Source organism: Pinus tabuliformis, chromosome 4_1 (genome assembly GCF_031772625.1).
Source record: "Pinus tabuliformis cultivar Carrire ecotype Pingquan chromosome 4_1, CPIR1, whole genome shotgun sequence".
NCBI classification, from domain to species: Eukaryota; Viridiplantae; Streptophyta; class Pinopsida; order Pinales; family Pinaceae; genus Pinus; species Pinus tabuliformis.
This window is the reverse complement of record NC_142303.1, coordinates 550,068,034-550,087,918: the sequence shown is the minus strand read 5'-3', so window position 1 is coordinate 550,087,918 and position 19,885 is coordinate 550,068,034.

The following is a 19,885-nucleotide window of genomic DNA, read 5'->3' as shown; positions in this document are numbered from 1 at the left end:
TTTTGAAAAGAAGATTCGTTAATCGATGGAATTTTGTTAAGTATGTCAAATATTTTCATGCATCTAGGTTATGAGATATTCGAGTTTTGAAAGAAAGTACAAGTTACATTTGGAGCGGATGCTGAATTCCCAGATTAGAACATTAATGCATTACTATATTTGGACCCAAGAATCATATATGGTTCACATAAGTATTCAGATCGAAAAGTAATATCACATTTGGTGTGGACTCTACAAAGGATTGAAGTACTATGATATTGGAAGTCGATGAACTTAAGTTGTGCTTTATACTATTGGATGAAGAAAGAAATGACTTTGAGGAATTATGAAAGTTCTTATGCCACAAGAAAGTTTGTGAATTGAACCTTGATTGCATCAATTGTGGTATCAGAGCATGTTAAACCTACTTGTTTGAATGTTAATAGATAATTGTTGGAGCAACCCTATAACATATATAGTGGCAACATTGGTGAAGGACTAGCATAGGAAATTAGAAGAGAGAATATGAGTTAAGGGGTTAGAACATGAATGTTTTTAATAGGGAGAAATTGCTAGAGTTGAAAAATATACCATTAGATTATCAATGTAGGAGATGATTGGTATTTTTGAAGTTTAATAGGTTGAAGACAGAGTGGCCGAGTCACAGAAACAAAGGGATTTTAACATGAGTATTGCTCTTAGAAATTGTAGAATAAATTGTTGACTGTAGATTGATTTTGGACAATTGTAGTTGATGCAGAGGTAGGGAGAGCTTAAAAGACTTCAAAATTGGATCTTTGAATGAGGAAGCTAAGCACAAAGGATCTTGCGCAGAAGGAAATTGAGGCATAATGAAGCCCTGTAGATTGAAGAAAATTCCAGCTAAGGAGAAGAGCTAGTTAGAATTTTCAATGATAGTTGAAGCAGGTTAGAGGAGACTGGTAGCAATAAGAACCTTGCAGGAGTTGAAGCATGAACTTCAATTTTTTTTGGAACCAGAGATCTAGCAAGCTCTGATAAGTAACATGGTTGTTGTAGTGTTTTATTCTCAAAGATGTACGAAAAGAACCCACTTAATATTGTGGATGACAAACAATCTCACAATATAAATGACTGCTAAACATTGTAGATCTATAACAACTAATAGAAACAAAACCTACCAATGTCTGGATCTATGCCACAATCATAGTTAAACAACAAAAAGAAAGAGTAATAACTCCAATCATCCAATGGAAACCAGATATACAAAGAATAATTTTATTATGACTTATGTGAAGGGAACAAATAAATGTTACCAGTCCCCCTCTATATGATGCGTTCTTGGCTATCCTCAAACTTCTTCAGCTTGTGTAGAGTCTCTCTCCTCTATAATGTGTAAATCGAGCAAAAATATGGTGTGCGACAATGAAAATAATTAGAGTTACAATAATGAGTGCAACAATGAAAATAATCAAAAGTGAATAATGAATGAAAAACCCTTCTATTTATAACAAAATATTGAGTTATCCTCGAATAATGAGCAATAATAAAATATTATTGATCATATTCTTGGAATAACCACCTGGAATATTTTATTATATTTGTTTAGGAGGGAAAATGTATTTAAAATTTTATTTAGAAATAATAAATAAATAAATGATTTATTTATCATCTCATGAAATTAGTTAAGGAATGATAAATAAATAAGGATTTATTTAAATATTCCTAAGGGATTTAGTCAAATTTAACAAAGAATAATAATTAATTGGTGATTAATTAATTATTCTTAGAGAAAAATAAAATAAGTAATGATTTATCTGTTTATTTTTCATGTTTGGGTCAAATATGACAAGGAATAATAATTGAACAATGGTTTAATTAATTATTCCTAGAAGAGAATAAAATAAATAGTGATTTATTTAATTATTCTTCATGGGTTTAACTATAAATTACTTAACAAAGGTGGTTTATTAAGTAATTTCTCATAGTGAAAGCAATTTTACTATGGTAAAATTGGCTTTACATGGTGTACTTTGATCCATCTAATAAATTAGGCTAGATGATCAATTTTTTGGTGATAACAGACTGCCTCCCAACAGACGAGTGTTAGGAGCAAAACGTATGACTGAAGTACGTTGTAAAGACACAATCACTAGACAACATAGGGGAGACAGAGAGAGAGAGAGAAACCAATGAAGTTGAATTTAAAGAGGATAGGGACAGAGGGGGTGAGACTAAGGCAAGTCTCCTTTTATGTTGTGGTACTGGACCTCAATGAGGTGGGGGAGTGTTACACAAAAATATCGTCACTATGATTATTTACAGTCAGTATGGGTCTATCATCACTTGCACTGTCCTCCTAAGCAAGTATAAGACCTCAGCTCTTCAAATCAAGCTTTGGAAATGGGAGAAAGACATTAAAAATCAATGTAACTCTGGTTCCGCACTTTCTCTCATGGTCACTTGCGGTCCCGCACCTTCTGTGTACAAAAGCTGCGTACCTACCCGCTCTGTCCCTAACGGTGTAGGTGCGGACCCCTGTGAAAGTCAAAAGGCGCAAGTTTTATCTTAAAAAACTCACTTTGGGTTAATTTTAGAGTTTTCTAGAAGGAATTTTGACGTGGATTGTTCGCTCTGAGGTGGTTCATGCATCCCAAAAGAGAAGGAGCTAATCCCTTGACTAAAGGAACTATCCCTTTGAAGGAGGGCTTTATCCGTTTGAAGGAGGACCTAGTAACTTCCCTCCATTGCACTATAAATACAGGCATTGGGGTGAGGACTAGGGAGGTTAGAAGCTGAACATTTTGAGGGTAAATGCTGGTGAAATTAAGACTCTTTGGTTGAGCTTGAGAGGAGAGATCACATACCTCTTGGTTACATTGGGGAGTGAGTGAAACTTGTCAAAGTAGAGGAGACATCTTGTTGGACCCTGGGAGGAGCTTGTACAACGTCAAGGAAAAGGTTGTAAAGTTCTTCTTCTTTTGAATTAATACAATCAAACTCATTTTTCTCAACAAGTATCTTATGTTATTTGTTTCATGGACTCCTTGACTTTCATGTTAAATATGTTTTATGCAATTGGTTTTTCAGGTGCTATTTAATTTGTTTGCCTTGTTTGTGTTTGCAGATTCGCGATAAGGAGCTCATTTGGATCAAAGGAGCGAGGGCATCCACAAGCTTGCGTTGGACCAAAGGTAGGCCCTAAAAAACACTTGTTTGCTATTGTTTATCAAAGCATATTTAGAGAAAGATAGTGTATGGTTGGTTTGCTTGTCATTAGGTCTTCTTTAGATTCTAGGAAGGTCTATCTTGTCCGCAAGATCGACTCATTCTGTGCAACAGGGAGGCATACCCATAGCCACTGAGATAACTTAGTACAAAAATAATGGTTTGCCTAGAAATATAAAACTGAGCAATGAAGTACATGTTGAATGGTACATGACATGCTGGCATAACAGAGCCAGAAAATAATACAGTGTGTCCCATATACATAAAGCATGTGGAAAAACATGATCCAGGACTAAATACAATAATATCTGAGTACATGAGATACAAAGGCCCTTCCCTCAAAAAATGGGTGGGAGGGATGGTAGAACAAATGGAGAAGCCCTGTTGAACAAGGAAGGGCTTTGAAAAACTAAATGGATCATCTGAAGGAGATATGCATGCTATGAACACTGGGATCAGTAGGAACCAAACCCATCAACTCTGCAGAACTACATCTGAGGCTGTAGCATAATAGGTATGCGTTCGGGCTTGTGGGGGGCTACCTGAAGGGCCACCCCCTCATGAGGTTTGAAACATCTCACACACACCTAGGAATCACTGGTACAATCTTCTGCATCACTGTACCATCAAGTGCATGAATCACAAACATGAAACAACCAAATCAAAGGGAAATAATGAGACCCTCTACTCAATCTGAGGCACCGAACAAGAATGGAAGTTGGAACCAAGATACACCACCCTCTAGGTCATTCTTCTAGAATAAATGAGCTGCTGTCGACATAATAGGGCCCGTGATAGATGATATAATGAGGATCCTCAACTAAGGCATGAGAGAAAATAGTAATGTACTGATGGACTAACACTAGGGATAATGGAAAAAGTGGGACTGAGTGACAAACAAACGACTTCCCTTGTCAGAGCATAAAATGCATGGTTGACCTAGCAGTGATTGACTCAATTCCGGAGGGGATGGGGACAATATGACTGGAGGAAAAAATGAGAAACACATGATGAACGACATGAAAATATGGGTGGAATACTGTGACATGATAGAATGGGATGTGAAACAAAGTCCATGAATGCAAGGGTGATTCATCACGGATGCTCTGAATAAAGGTGACTCCATGGCACTACCACACAGACTAGGCTTGGTGGGGACCATCAATACATGAGTAAATGATGGTTACTCATGACAAAAATCGACAAATGGTACAACAAGTATTAAGAGAAGGTGAACCTCAAAGTACAAGTGTCACTTTATGATGAAATTCGATTTTGAGAGGTGACGAAGTGACCTTTCATGAAAAAATGGATTCCTGGTGAAGTGCTAAATCATCAAAAACTGAGGAAGACCCATTATAGAGCTCAGTGAGAGCTTTCCAACAGTGCTGACGGTTCGTCAAACTAAGCTAGAGTCTATTTGCAATGGGCAATAGAATTGGTGATTTTTCTATGAAATGACATTTTCCCTCCAATTTGGATTCATTTTCTAAGTGAGTGTTGAAAATTGGCAGCAAGAAATTGCTAAAAATAGAAGTGCTAAAAATAGCAGTTTGGGCATCAATGCTGGATTGGGCAACAGGGAATGAAAAATGGAATTGCTAAAAATAGAAGTTCTATTTTTAGCAGTTCAAGTTGGATTCCTATTTTTAGATAGTCCCTAGTCTAAAATAGGATGTAAAATTCGAATTTGGTCTTACCAGCAGTTTGAATATTAATTAATTAATTCTCCATGAGTTAATTAGTTAAGGAAAATCAAACTTGAAGTCTTTGTGAGAACATGCAATAATTTCTCCACTGATTGGGGAAGATGTCCTTGATTTGCTCCACTGATTGGGGAATGTGTCCTTGATTTGCTCCACTGATTGAGGAATTAAGGATGAATTCTATATCGAGAGGATCAGTTGACTTAGTTTAACTTAGTCAAGTTCATTTAGATTAATTTAACAAGTTGTTAAATTAATGAGATACACTTTGTTGATGCTTGCATGCATGTGACAACTACTATTTTTAGATAACTGAGTATTCTCTCATGGATAACTGATGCATGGCAGTTCAGACAGAGACCCAGTTGAGATCAGAGAAGGGAAAATGTACTATTAGTTGGATGAATATTTTTCCTATAAAGGAAGCTCATCCATGATGAGGATTTATCTCCTTCAAGTTTTTGCAGTTATATCAGAGGTTAGTGAGTGTGTGAAGAGGCCAATTCACACAGGTGGCAGCACTAGACCCCAAGGAAACTGCACAAGGAAATAGGAGGCTTGGAGCGTAGAGGAAAAGGTTTGTGAGAAGCCTTTGACTGTCTATGAGAAGCAGAGGGATTGTACTGAGAGCTAGATAGCTTCCGAGCTAAGGCTTTGTGTAATCCAGACTACATTTCCACTTGTATGATAATACAGAGATGGGCTTTTAGGCTGGTGCTTTCCCCGGGTAAATTCTTTTGTGTTATGTGTGATTGATTCCTTCTTATCAGCTATATGTGTTCTTATTGATGTTGCTCATGGTTGATTAAGCTTCCGCTAAATTGTTTGTAGAAGTAGATCAAGTGTTTTGCTTTAGTACATTGCATTACCAAGTGATCTACAGGTGAGAAATTTCTACATCGTATCAGAGCTCGCTGATTTGTAGAAAAAGTTCTACATGGTATCAAAGCTAGCTGATTTGTAGGAAAAATTCTACAAAATTCTACTTGGTATCAGAGCACAAGTGGTCAAGGAGAGAACAATATACTGAGAGGAGATTTCAAAGTTTTTAGTTTTGGGCCGAGAGTTTGCAGAACAGATCTGAAAATTTATATGCAAAATTTTCAGAAACAAATAGCATATTTGGATTCCTTGCGGGAAAAACCCGGAAAAAAAATAAAATAAATAATAATAATAATAATAATAATAATAATAATCAGTTGAATCGGAGTTTGGATGAGGGAGATATCGCTAGTTTAAAATCAGCTGTTTTTCTAGAAAATTTCATGACGGCGGGAAAGTGGAAATAGATTGGTGTGCTAGCCAAGAACCTGTATGCACTTGAGGTACAAGATGCATGCAAAGCCTTGAGGAGAAAGGCAAAGGTTAGATGCTTGGTGGTTGAGTGGGAAAGTAAATTACCTCTCAACATGCAGCGGCAAAAGAAGTCTCAGACAATTGTGGAGGAGCCACGATTGGTGAAGCAGCTTTAGGAGGTTGTAGAGTAGCCACAATAGGGAAAGCTGAGAAGAGATTGAATAGAGACATCTACTCATGCAGAGACCTCTAGTAGGGGGAAACTTCGAGCCAGGTGGGTAGAGGGATCACATGCAACCATACCTTCAGGTAGGAGATGGGGTGATGTGGAGTGATCATCCCATGGAGGAGGGGCAGGATCCTTGAGGTACCCAACCTCTTGGATGAGACCTTGCTACGGGAGCCCGGATGTGGAGTAGCAGGAACTGAATGATTGGGTAGAGATAGATGCCGATAGAGCGGCAGAGAGAGCTACAGTGCAGAGAATCCCAGGACAGCATAGAGCATGCAGGCTGCAGCAATGCCAGAGGCACAAGTGTGTTGCATTGTACAGGGTAGCACAAAGAAGGGTGCAACAGTGTGAGATGCATGGAGATGTTGCAGTAGCACAGAGGTCAGAGAGGGAAAATTTGTTAGCAGCAGGTAGAGCTTCAACATCAGAGTATGTTTTCAGCCTAATAGAGTGGTCAGTTGGGAGTTTTTTTTGTTCCAAGAGTTGCTAGAGCAACCATACTTGGTAGGTGTGTTGCATGCAGAACATTCCAGAGGCACAGGGTCGGGTTCGAGAGGAAGCCTTACTTGTTGAGAGGGAGTGTTGAAAATTGGAAACAAGAAATTGCTAAAAATAGAAGTGCTAAAAATAGCAGTTTGGGCATCAGCATTGGATTGGGCAACAGGGAATGAAAAATGGAAGTGCTAAAAACAGAAGTTCTATTTTTGGTAGTTCAAGTTGGATTCCTATTTTTAAACAGTCCCTGGTCTAAAATAGGAAGTAAAATTTGAATTTGGTCTTACCAGCAGTTTGAATATTAATTAATTAATTCTCCATGAGTTAATTAGTTAAGGAAAATCAAACTTGAAGTCTTTGTGAAAACATGAAATGGTTTCTCCACTGATTGGGGAATGTGTCCTTGATTTGCTCCACTGATTGAGGAATTAAGGATGAGTTCTATATTGAGAGGATCAACTGACTTAGTTTAACTTAGTCAAGTTCAGTAAGATTAATTTAACAAGTTGTTAAATTAATGAGATACAGTTTGTTGATGCTTGCATGCATGTGACAACTGTTATTTTTAGATAATTGAGTATTCTCTCATGGATAACTAATGCATGGCAGTTCAGACAGAGATCCAATTGAGATCAGAGAAGGGGCAGTGTAATATTAGTTGGATGAATATTTTTCCTATAAAGGAAGCTCATCCATGATGAGGATTTATCTCCTTCAAGTTTTTGCAGTTAGATCAGAGGTTAGTGAGTGTGTGAAGAGGACAATTCACATAGGTGGCAGCACTACACCCCAAAGAAACTGCACAAGGAAATAGGAGGCTTGGAGGGTAGAGGAGAAGGTTTGTGAGAAGCCCTTGATTGTCTATGAGTAGCAGAGTGATTGTATTGAGAGCTAGATAGCTTCCGAGCTAAGGCTTTGTGTAATCCAGACTATATTTCCACTTGTATGATAATACAGAGATGGGGTTTTAGGCAGGTGCTTTCCCCAGGTAAATTCTTCTATGTTATGTGTGATTGATTCCTTCTTATTAGTTATATGTGTTCTTATTGATGTTTCTCATGGTTGATTAAGCTTTCGCTAAATTGTTTGTAGAAGTAGATCAAGTGTTTTGCTTTAGTACATTGCATTACCAGGTGATCTACAGGTGGGAAATTTCTACATGGTATCAGAGCTAGATGATTTGTAGAAAAAGCTCTACATGGTATCGAAGCTAGCTGATTTGTAGGAGAAATTCTACAAAATTCTACAGTGAGTTGTGGTCACGGGGGCTTCACTCAAGGAGCAATACCATACCACATGGGTTCATATTGGGGGATATATATTGAGGAAAAAATGACACAATATATTGAGCATATAATAGAGGGTAAATTGTTTTAATATTGGAAGGTATAAAAATTGGAGCTTAAAGTTAATTAAAAAATATAAAGGGGTCTAAAAAAGGCTAATGAAAAAATGGAAACCTACAATATCTAATGAAAGTAGGGGTTTTTTAAATTGGGAAGGTGTACTGGGTCCATATTGGTAGGGGGTTAAATAATGTGATTTTTAGAGGTATTTTTCAATATGTAGTCAAATTAAGGGTATTGTTTAGTATGCCAGGAATGCACGTGCTATGTTAGAGGTTCATTGAGTGAAGCCCCCATGGCTGTGGTGAATTTGGAGAGGAGGAAAAGGCCCTAAAACTTGTGGATATTGTAGCCGACAAACTGACCGTCGGAATCAGGAGCTATGACTTTCAGATAGGTGGCCTTACTCATCTCTTTAATTTTAGTGGTTTATTTCCTGATTTCTGGCACATGATAGCTCCCTAAGAGACCCCTTCTCTTGTTCATGGTCGCATCACAATTTCTGGGCCCATAAGTGTGATCTGGCTCGCAGGAAATAATTGGAAACCTGTGAGCTTGCACTTTCTGCACTGAAAACTATGATTTGGGGTTGGAGAGAGGGTTGGTCTGTTAACTTGGTGGGGCCTGTAGGTTGATCAGTGTAGACCATTGTTTTCTTCTTTGAACTGACAATACATGTGGTGTGTTGCAGGCATGGCAGAGCTAAAAATCAATTGGCGTGAATGAGACTTGGATACTCTTCGATCCTAGATTTGGGGGATCAGGTGGTTCGAGAGGCATTGGCTTGTTATGGGGTTCTCTAGTTGGTAGAGAACCCATTGATGAGGGCAGGTGAGCCCTTGCTATCGAGAATTGTGAGCTATTGAGATCAAGACCATGAGGTCTTTGTTGTGTAGGGACACAAGATCGAGCTCACATTACATGATATTTAGTTCTTGATCGGACTGCTCCCCTCGAAGTTGTGGGGGATATTAATCCGGTGTTACCTCGTGGGAGGAACATTACTGAGTTTGTGGAGCACCATTGTCGATGGGGTGTTCATGTCAAGGGCATGACTACCCCACTTGTTGATCTAGAGAGGCCAGAGACACAAGCTGTTGCCGCAGCTGTGCTACGAGTCTTGGGCAATGAGGCATTACACCACATCACTGGTGCGCAGATGATGTTCGTTGAGATTTTTTTGGTCGGGACCAAATATGGGTGGGCCCAGATGATGCTATCAATGGTGAAACGACAGTTGAGTCTTTGTAAGAGGTAGTTGAACTATGACTGCGCTTTTGGTACAATATTGTGTGTGTTCTTCTTTGCGAAGATACCCCCTATCAGTCCTCATGTACAAATACAAGATGGGGGGCCCACAGGAGCCTACGATGCACCATTGGGGGTAGCTACTATGGAGAGGAGGAGGAGGGGGAGTCAGACGGGTGTTCTGACCCGAGTTTTTCGCACATTGGGATCAAATACCCCTTTACATTGACGATTACCCTTATAGTGGGATGAACTATCAGGGAGATCCTAACTTGCCACTTCCGCTTAGGCGAGCATGGGGACCAGATGGTAAGTATTAAGTTTCTATGTTTTATGGTGCATTTTATATTTCTATCACATGTATATGGTACTGAGTGTGAAATATGTTGTATGCAGACATAACACCGGTAAATCCGACAAGATATGCAGGCCGAGCTACAGTGCCTGGGGCTACAGATTGGGGGACATCATCATCACATCAGGGTCTAGAGGATACTACGCTGCTTGCTGATTTGCATTGTAGGTTTGATGTACTCTTGACCAAAGTTTCAGAGCGTGGATGGCATGAATTAGAGGATTAGTACACAGATGAGTGCACCAGTCTTCCCTTAGAGTGGCGAGGTATCGTGTGACGCGTGGCGATGGCTGGTCAAGCAGTACACGATCTACGTGCAGGTGGAGCAGAGCCTTTTGTGCGAGATCTGTCGGATAGTGACTAGATGTAGGGACATATGGGTCCCTTTGATTTTAATTTTTATAACATGCTATGGGCATGTCGGATGTATTTAGAGCTATGGCTCCAAACATTTTTGTGATACATAATATGATTATGCATTTTTATATGACAATGATGATTCGACATTTGTTTTTATTTATGGTTATCTTCTACGATATACATGTGATAAATGCCAATCTAGAATGTTGTTTGCAATGGCATATACATAGTTATTTTGGGCTCTAGGAACATGACTGAACATAATGGTTTCAAATTCATGTACCAACAACTTAACTTGTAGATATTTTCTAAATAGGACTTGGTTATGCACATGATACACACCATTCAATTGCATGACAAGTAGAAAGGAATCTAAATGAACATGAAGATGAAGGATATGATGAGAAAAGGGCATCGACTAACAAACCTATCACTGCATCATATTCAACCTGATTATTGGTGGCAGATCCAATGCACATGCCATTCGAAAGGACTAATGTATGCAAGGGGGTAAAAATAGTCTACTGAGGCTAGATTCTGAGAGAAGCAACTGGCACCATCGACATGACCAATATACAGTGTGGATGATTGATCAATACGAAAGGTGAAAAAGACAACAGATGAGATGATGCAATCTACCTAACTTCATGGAAGAAATAAAGACACACAAATCAAAGGGATGTTCCATGAGAGAAATTTCTTGAGGTAGAGCACATTGGGAGAACTAGGACGGAAATGGCCTTCAAAATAATCTAAAGAAATGCCCCCTTGCTTAATTGTAGGGGTAATCAGGGGTAGACATAGCTTCCATGGTGTCCTCATTAGGCTGGGAGATGTGCATATGGGAGAAAGGCTGACTACATGATGTGACGACGTTACTTGGTGCATCAACCTAAGAAATAAGGTTCACATACACATCATCTGGAATGGTAGATGACGAGTTGGTAGATGGAGGATCTACAGATATTGAGACCTGGGATTCTGTCAAAAGAGGTTCAATAGAAGCGCATGAAGGAACCTCAAAAAGGTTTTCCTGCGAGGAACTCATGGATGACGATAGGTAAAGGATGTGGCTAGTGGTGTCCATCATCTCGACATTGAGGGGAGGGATCATGATGGTGGGACCAGAGTCTCTGTGTTTTGGTTGACTAGTGGTGCCAAAATCCACGGGTAGAGTAGTATATGATCCACTATGAGTGGCCTCGTATTCGCGAAGTGCCCCAAGGCAATCGCGAAACTCATCGAGACAAGGGCAACAATGGGAATAAAGACCATGATGATGACACAGGGCACAAGGATGATTTGTGCGTAACATTTTGAGTTTCTTGGGTGGGTTCAAAAAGTTAACATGGAATTCTAGGATATTTGACTTAGGGAATGCTTCTTGAAGCAAAGATTTAAGTTGAGGAAGTTCAGGACAATTGTTGGTGGCATGCCCAACAACTTTACACAATGCGCACTGGGGTAACAACTTTGGGGCCTTAGGGGCTAGAGGAGCTTTGGAAGCCTTGTCATTAGGTTCTTTCCTCTTAGCTTTACCCCCCTGTCCAGATGCTTTCACAACAGAAGTGGGTTCATGTTGAGGTTGTGATAGAACTGAAGCGGTAGTAGGGGCTGTGGAGACCGATTGAACCGAGGTCAAAGCATGATAAGGTCTTAGTTGACCAGATAGAATTATTGTAGGGGGATCAATGTATGATACTGGGATCCCCAGATTCATGTTAGGAAGGACCAATGAAGCCATGATAGGGACAGAAAATACTCCTAGAGGGGCTAATAAAAAAGGTATATGGCCTGCAGGGTAATGTCCCGATGGAATAGCTCCTGGGGTTGAGACCTGGAGGAACAATTCCTGGTGCAAACATAGGAGAGGCACCCTCAAACGGAGGAGGTCCTGGGGGGTGGATTCAGAGGGCTCAATCGGAAGGGAAACAATAGGATGCTAAGGATCTAGCTTTTGGTCAGGTGTAACTAACTGCTTAAGGGTAGCCTGTGACGCTTGTAACATGGAAGCACTCATAGAGTTAGGCTCTGAGGGGAGGGGGAGGAAGAGGGAAAGCACCCAACAATGTGGAATATTTATAGACTCCTGGAGATACATGGTGGGAGGAGTTGAAGACTATTTATTGGACATCGAAGAGATAATGGACTGGGGGGAGGTCATGGATGTTGGCTCGTAGTAAGTCAACTGATCGATGGTAACAACCTTCCCTTTGTGGGGGAATCACATCTTGCAGAACACCACAAACGCGATGACTGACATGTCATATGTGTAATTATGACCTAAGAGAATTTTGTAATCCAAAGGGGCATCAATGACTTCAATGTTGACAAGGACAGTCTTGCCTGCAAGGGTTAGTGGACAGTTGTGGTACATGCCAAGGGGCTAGCAGGAGTGTCTGTACCAAGCACGCAAAGTGATGGTGGATGGGGGACAACTCAAGTGACTTAAGTTGTTTCCAAACAACAGCAGACTTCACACAGGTGGATGCACCTTCATCAATAATGCATTAGGAGGTGATGGCATTATGGACTCTAACTAGTATCTGGAAAGCAACAGATGAAGGCAATGGGGGATGTTCTGATGTATCAACTGGGAAGACAATCAAACGATCATCAGAAGGATCCACTAAACCCAAGGCAGTTATTAGATCTTTATTTTAATATGGGCATGACTGGAGGACTTCCATCATCAACATGGCAACAGGTGATTGCACCAAGTCGTCTACTATACTGTATGTCTGGACAACTCTGTTAGAAGCCACATTACGACATAATGGTCCCTTTGGGATCTCAGGAATAGCCTCAATTTTAGGTTGAGGGATCTATAACGAACCATTTGGTGTCATAAGAGGCTCAGAAGATACTTTCGTTTTGGACTCAGTGGTAGACGAAGTCGAGGGCTTGTCATATTGATGCGACCGAGTTTGCAGGTTGATATTGGAGGGGTTAACATCATCAGAGTTCATCATAAGGATTTGGTACTTACTAGGACCAGAAGGTTGGGGGGATGGGCTAGTTGACCTAGCTGAGGTTGAGAAGCAACAAATCCTTGCTGAGGGAAAGGATTTGTGGGCACTACTAGTTGAGATGGCGTAGGATTCTGAGGTGATTATTGGCCTCTAGAAGCTGCTTGAGCTTCCCACATTTGGCACATCTGGGGTAAGAGAGGACACTCCTGTGTATATTGGCTATGTACACCACAACATGCACTAGGATTTTTCATATGAATAACCTTGTTCTGCTTAGGTTGGCTGCCCTGTTGATGGTTTTTGGTGTTAGGATGGTTCCCCTTGGGTTCACTAGGTTGATTACCCTGGCTACCCTTCCCCTTATTCTTTTTCTTCGAATTTTGGGGATTGCTCGCACTCCTCTACATAAACACTTGACCCTGAGGGGGCAGTGGTTGATGGGGTTGAGGATGCATGGGAGGCTACGACGCTAATGCTTGAGGGGCTGGAGCACTAAGATGTGCATAAGGAGGAGAAAATATTTGGTAGACGGGTTGGCGCCCTGGAAACATGTTGCTAGCAGGAGGGGCATAAGTGTTGGAGGAACTGGTGCCCCCTTGTGGGTAGACATAACTTTGCTTAGTATATGGGGAAGAGTTTGAAAGGGATCTAATGACACCGTCATCAGTTGTTGGCTTATGGGGGCCTGATCTAGGTTCAGAGTTATTTAGCCAAACAAATCCCTACACTACTTGCCCTTTCAGCATCAGCCCACGTAGCGCGGAATGATGTCTCACCCGAAGCAGTATGGGGGATGATGGAACCAAGTTTTCACACCCTTGAGATGTTTGTGATGTCGATTTAGTCCAACCAGATATGCCTTCGTGTAAGTTTCTTCATGCACTGTTCTAACCTTCGATAACTTCGTGATCTATTATAATCGTCTTTTGCGTAGCCCTAACCAGGGGTTGAGATGCTTTAGCATTGCTATGGCGACGAACTGCACTATTTCCCCAAAATACACCACGTATCTTACTTTTCTTCTTAACATACCTTACTTATCTTCGCGTAAACAATTATTCTATCTTGCGTTCACTTAATCAACATAGTTATACACATTCCTGCATCATATAAGCATTAAAAGTGCAATTTGTATCCAATGTAACAGATGCATAAAATAGGTAATAAATGCACATAAATGATAGGAAACTTCTCTTTATTAATACTTCCCACGGTTACAGACTCGATCCACCCTGCGCACTCAGCTGTAGGGGTCCGCACACTTAGCTGCAGACTACTAGGCCTCTGCGCACTCAGCAGCAAAGCCTTCTCCTACTCTACGACCCAAAACTAGACTTTCCTCCTCAGATCTGTCTCAATTCTTCATCATTATCATTATTAGATTGATTGATTGATTGATTAATGTCTTAACTACTTACAACCTCACTCTATTTATACAATCCCATGGTCTGCGGACCATGGGTAGATCTCTACAGCCAACATTACATTAACAAAATTATGGGCAGAAAACCCTATGACTCTTTTACAAACTACGCGTTCCGCGCCCACAAAATGCAAAGTCTTTACATAGGAATTACAATATTTGACCAAAATCTGGGCTCTAAGCCCCAAAACTTCCCTTGGGGGATCCCACGCCCAACAGGACCCAAACAAAAACATCGTGACTCACCCTTGAGTCACTCTATCGGTGTAGAGATCTTTGCACGAAGACCTCCCAACTCTGATTGGATTGCTACAAGTTCGACAATGCACTGATGTTGGGTTGTGTTATATTATTTCCACAACTAGCCCACGTAGTTAACTGGGGGTTAGAGGGGGGGAGGTCATAGGGGGCTTGAAGGGTACCCATAACCCCACTTTATGGGGTCCGGGGCAACGCAATGGAAAATTTTGGTTTTGGACCCTATGTTAGGTTGGGTGGACCCACCTATGGTTTTGTGCATGATTTTCGCACATGTTTTTTGGATGCGATGGTTTTCGGTCCATGGTATTGGATGCGATGGTTTTCAGTCCATGGTATTGGATGCTTTGGCATGTATAAATATGTATTATAAAATTGAAAGGAACATAATAAAAAATCAAGCTGGTAGTCTTGGTTTTTGGATCTAGGGGAAAATCTCTGTGTATATGTGTTTTATGTGTTATGCTCTCACATTGTTTATTTTTTGTGTTTTAAAATTAGTACGAAGGTAATTTTTGTACGGGGTTAAAACCTACATTTGGTATCAAAGTTGTTTTGGCTTCAAGGGGACGCCTTTGTTGCTGAGGGGTTTCACTCGGGCTTGTGGTAGACCTTATTTAGTGGGAGATCTGCGAGATCGATTCTGTCGGTGAAAGAAGATGGCGAGCAGTGGAAAGATAGAGATCGAGAAATTTAATTGTCAAAGTTTTAAGTTGTGGAAACTCAAGATGGAGGATCTATTGGTGGATAAAGATCAGTGGATCGCGGTAGATCCAGGTACTAAACCAACGAGAGTGTCCGATGAAGAATGGAAGAAGTTGGATCGGAAGTCAAAGAGCACAATATGATTGTGTGTCTTAGATTCAGTATTGTTGAGTGTATTAGGGGAAGTTATGGCGAAGGCTTTGTGGGACAAGTTAGGGACTTTGTACTAATCTAAGTCTCTAGTGAATAAATTGTTTCTGTGGAAAAAGCTGTATAACCTGAGGATGAAAGATGAAGACTCGGTGACAGAGCATCTGAATGCATTTAATACTGTGGTAAGTCAGTTAGCATCTGTTGATATTAAAATTTCAAATGAAGATAAGTGCATCAGTTTGTTGTGTTCTCTACCAGATTCGTGGGATAGTCTGGTTAATGCAATAAGTAGCAATGCAACTGCCTTGCAATTTGATGAAATAGTCTCAGCCTCGCTGATGAAGGAGATGAGACAGAAAAATATGGAGAGCCAGAATGGTGATGCCTTCTCTATATGAGGATGGTCCCATAACAGAAACAAAAATAAGTCATCGAGTGGGAGATCTAAAGCTAGAGGGAGATCTAAATCTCTAGGAAAAACCTGTAAAGGTGGTGTGCTAGAAATATGGAAAGGAAGACCACTTCAAAAGGGACTGTAAATCTAAAGCTCCTAACAAAGGAAAGGGATCTGATGAGGCTCCTTCTCCAGAGGCGAAAACCACCTTAGATGAAGGTGGGGATGTGTACTTGGCTTCTTCAAGTACACATGTAGATCATGAAGCATGGTTGATTGACTCAGGTGCATCCTTTCACTTCACCCCCCATAGAGAGTGGTTCTGCGAGTATGAGAAACAGGAAGGCTAAAATCATTGGTCATGAAAAGGTAAAGTTGAAGTTGCAAGGTGGAAGAGTTAGAACACTTCCGGGTGTTCTGCATATTCTTGCATTGGCCAGAAATCTAATTTCTATAAGCAAGCTGGATGATGCACATGTAAAAACAGTGTTCGAGGAGGATACCTGCAAGATGGTTTGGGGAGCACTGGTATCGATGCGGGGAGTTTGGATTGGAACTCTGTACAAGCTACAAGGTAGCACAGTTGTTGATGGGTGCAACAGTTCCGTGGTTCCTGAAAGTGGAGCAGAAAATCTAGTGGTCTCTGGAGAGAAGACCATGTTGTGGCATCAAAGGCTTGGATATGTTGGAGAGAAAGGCCTTCGAATACTTCATGGTAAAGGTATGGTAAAAGGTATTTGTAATAGCCCTCTAGATTTTGATTTCTATGAAAATTGTGTATATGGGAAGCAGAATCGGGTGAGTTTCCCCTTTGGTGGTAAGATTGCGAAATAGATATTAGAGCTTGTGCACAGTGATGTGTTTGGACCTGTGAAGGTTCTATCACTCCGTAAGTTTGTGTACTATGTATCATTTATATATGACTTCTCAAGGGATACATGGATATATTTCCTTAAGAAGAAATCTGAAGTCTTTGACAAGTATAAAGAATTTAAGGCTCTTGTGGAAAATCAGACAGAGAAGAAGATAAAGATGTTGAGGACAGATAATGGTGGAGAGTTTTGCAGCAAGGAATTTGAAGAATTCTATAAGAAGTGTGGTATAACACGGCAGAAGACTACTCCATATACACCTCAGAAAAATGGAGTTGTAGAAAGAATGAACAAGATGTTGATGGAAAGGGAAAGAAGCATGCTCAGTGGTGCTAGGTTAGGGCAAGAATTCTGGGCAGAGGCGGTGGATACTGCATGTTACCTGGTCAATAGGTCACCTTGATCACCGTTGGAGGATAAGACTCCACAAGAGGTATGGAATGGTAAGAAACCCTCTCTTTCACATCTAAGGGTATTTGGATGTGATGCATATGTACAGGTTCTAAAGAAGAAACAAACCAAGTTGGACAGTAAATCTGAAAAGTGCATCTTTATTAGGTATAAGGATGGTTTAAAGGGTTATAAGCTTTGGAACCTAGTAACAAGGAAGGTTGTGTACAACTAAGATGTGGTGTTTAGAGAGGTGAAAGATGTTATTAAACATGAAGTGCAACCAAAGGAACCTAAGAAGATAGAGTTTGAGCTAAAGGAGGAAGAATCAGACTCTATAGCAGAGGAGGAAGCGAAAGATGAAGAGCCACTAACTTCGGCTGTGAGAAGATTAGTTCGAGAAAGACAACAACCAGAAAGTTATAGTCCATTTTCTTTCTATTCAAATTTTTCTTTATATATTACGGATGATGATCCCATAACTATGAAGGAAGCAGTAGATTCAGAAAATGGAAAACTCTGGAAAAAGGCCATGGCTGATGAAATGGCATCTTTGCACAAAAATGAGGTTTGGGATCTGGGGGAGTTGCCGGCTGGAAGGAAACCCATTGGCAGCAAATGGGTGTTCAAAAAGAAGACAAATGCAGAAGGAAAAGTGGAGAAATACAAAGCTTGGTTGGTAGCAAAAGGTTATTCCCAAGTGCCGGGAATTGATTTTGGTGATATTTTTTCTCCTGTTGCCAAAGTAACTTCTATTAGATTACTTTTATCTATTGCTGCTACTTTTGATTTTGAGGTAGAACAGATGGATGTGAAGACAACATTTCTTCACGAGGATTTGGAAGAGGAGATCTACATGAAGCAACTTGAAGGCTTTGCATTGAAGGGTAAGAAAGAACTAGTATGCAAATTAAAGAAGTCTTTGTATGGCTTAAAACAGTCACCAAGGATGTGGTATCAGAAATTTGATACATTGATACGGGGACTTGGCTTCACCAGAAGCAAGGCAGATCACTGTGTGTATTTTAAATTAATTGGTGACCGTGTTATTTATTTGGTCTTGTATATGGATGATATGTTGCTGGTTGGAAATGACAAAGAAATTATCCAGGATTTGAAGACCCAATTGTCCTCCAAGTTCGACATGAAAGATCTTGGCGCTGCAAACTATATTTTGGGCATGGAAATTAAAAGATATCGGGCAAAGAGGAAGCTCCAGTTAAATCAAAGGAAGTACCTCGAGACAATACTGTAGAGGTTTAATATGCAAGATAGTAAACCAGTGAAGGTTCCTATTCCTATAGGTGTGAGGTTATCTGTTGAACAATGTCCCAAGTCACAAGAAGAGGAAGAGGACATGTCCCATGTTCCATATGCAAGTGCAGTTGGTAGCCTGATGTACGAAATGGTATATACTAGACCAGACATTACACATGTGATGGGATTATGTCAAAACCAGGAAAGGAGCATTGGACAACAGTGAAGTGGGTTTTCAGTTATTTGCGTGGCACTAGTGATTATGGTTTGTGCTACCAAGGAAGAATAGGATTGGATAGAGTGTTGGATATTCGTGGCTTTGTTAATGTAGACTCAGCTGGAGATCTAGATTAGATAAGATCTACAAGTGGGTATGTGTTTAACCTATTTGGAGGTGCAGTCAGTTGGATGAGTAAGAAACAATCTGTAGTGGCACTATCAACTGCAGAGGCAGAATACATGGCAACCACTCATGCAAGCAAGGAAGTAGTTTGGTTGCAGAGATTATGTTCAAGTATGGGGTTAGTATAGGAAGCTATAAGGATAGACTGTGACAGTCAAAGTGCAATTTTCTTGGCAAAGAACCCCGCATAACAAAGCACATTGATGTTCAGTATCACTTTGTGAGGGATATGATAGAAGACAAAAAGGTGTTGCTGGTAAAGGTGGACACTTTGAAGAATACTGTAGATGCATTGACAAAATCTGTAAGCTCTGAGAAGTTCTCTTGGTGTAGAGAAACAATGGGCATTGCAGGGCTAGATAAATGACTAAGCTCTCTTGTGGCCCCCTGTGGAAAGAAGACAACAAGTGGGAGAATGTTGGGTTTTGTTATATTCTTTACATGACTAGCCCATGTAGTTAACCAGGGGTTAGAGGGGGGAAGGTCACAGGGGGTTTGAAGGGTACCCATAACCCCACTTTATGGGGTCTGGGGCAGTGCCCTCAGAAAATTTTGGTTTTGGACCCTATGTTAGGTTGGGCAGACCCACCTATGGTTTTGTGCATGATTTTCGCACATGTTTTTTGGACGCGATGGTTTTCGGTCCATGGTATTGGACACGATGGTTTTCAGTCCATGGTATTGAATGCTTCGGCATGTATAAATATGTATTATAACATTGAAAGGAACATAATGAAAAATCAAGCTGGTAGTCTCTGTTTTGGGATCCAGGGGAAAATCTCTGTGTATATGTGTTTTATGTGTTATGCTCTCGCATTTTTTATTTTCTGTGTT